Here is a 1,691-nt window from a genome sequence, read left to right on the forward strand (position 1 = left end):
TCTATCTATCTATCTATCTATCTATCTATCTGTCTATCTGTTTGTCTGTCTGTCAGTGTCTCTCTCTCTCTCCCCTCTCTCCCCCATCTCCCCCTTTCTCCCCTCTCTATCTCCCCTCTCCCTCTCTCTCCCCCTCTCCCCTCCCCTCTCTCCCCTCTCTCTCTATATATATTTAATCTGTCTTTCAGTTCTGAGTCCAGATTCCATCATGTGTGTGTGTGTGAGTGTGTGTGTGTGTGTGTTTGTGTTTGCATTTGTTCTCCACAATTGCTTGATAACCAGTATTTTTTTGTCTTCACCCTGTAACTTAGTGGTTTGGCAAAAAGAGACCAGAAGAAAGAGTACTAGGCTTTAAAAAAAATAAGAACTGGGGTCAGCTCATTTGACTAAAAACATCAAAGCTGGTGCTCCAGCATGGTCACTGCCCAGTAACTGAAACAAGTAAAAGATGAAACATGGTGAGTTAAATGAATGGTTACCTTTAAAAAAAAAGGGTCTTTTAAACTATCGAAGCTTGATATAACTATACAAGAGAGTTTGGGGAGCACAATGTTTAACCCTTTAGCATTTAAACGGGCCATATCTGGCCCAAATATTCTATCTGTTTTATGTGCAAATCTGCCAGGTTTGACCTCTCTCACCAAGCCTATAATGTCATTCTAAGAATAAACAATTACTCCAGCGAAATCTCAAATCTATGCGATAAATCATTTAATTTGAAAGAATGTAAATAAATAAGAGTAATCTGAATGCTAAATGGTTATATATATATACATACAAATATATATGTATCCTTTTAGCCTTTAACCTGGCTAGATTTGGCCTCTCTCACCAAACCTACAATGTCATTCGAACAATAGTCAATCACATCATTGAAATCTCAAAGCTATGAGATAATGTGTGATTAATTGAAAACAATGTGAATAAATAAGGATTTACATCTGACAGAGTAATCATCATCATCATCATTGTTTAACGTCCGCTTTCCATGCTAGCATGGGTTGGACGATTTGACTGAGGACTGGTGAAACCGGATGGCAACACCAGGCTCCAATCTAAATTTGGCAGAGTTTCTACAGCTGGATGCCCTTCCTAACGCCAACCACTCAGAGAATGCCAAAGTGTTAAGGTAATTCATTCAAAGTCAGAAGACTGTGATCTCAACTCCTGGACTGGGCAGTGTATGTTCTTGAGGAACACACTTCTCATATTGTTCTGCGGTCACTTCAACACTGATGTGTAGTAGACCATATTGAGTTGATGGAGGTGAGTGAGCTTATGTACAGTACAAACATTTGATCACTATAAGCAGATCATTGTGCAGGTTATTCAATAAAGAGGTGTGGAAACCTCATCAGTTATCTATGACAGCAGAGCCCACCATATATATATATATATATATATATATATATATATATTGTTGTATTTGGGGATGGTCATGTTGCCAGTTTAGCCAATAAAAACACACGCACTGTATATTTGGTGTTAATTTGCTTCAGCTTTATATTACATTACATTAATCTTATTTTGGCCAGTTCTTTCGTCACACTTCTGTGACCTCATCAGTGGTCCTTTGCTTTCTTCTTTCTTATATGTGTGTCCCTCCTAAAGAGGTCACAGAAGTGTGATGAAAGAACTCTGGCTGAAATATGATTAATGTAATGTAATATAAAGCTGAAGCAAATTAACAC

Source organism: Octopus bimaculoides, chromosome 16 (assembly GCF_001194135.2).
Source record: "Octopus bimaculoides isolate UCB-OBI-ISO-001 chromosome 16, ASM119413v2, whole genome shotgun sequence".
NCBI classification, from domain to species: Eukaryota; Metazoa; Mollusca; class Cephalopoda; order Octopoda; family Octopodidae; genus Octopus; species Octopus bimaculoides.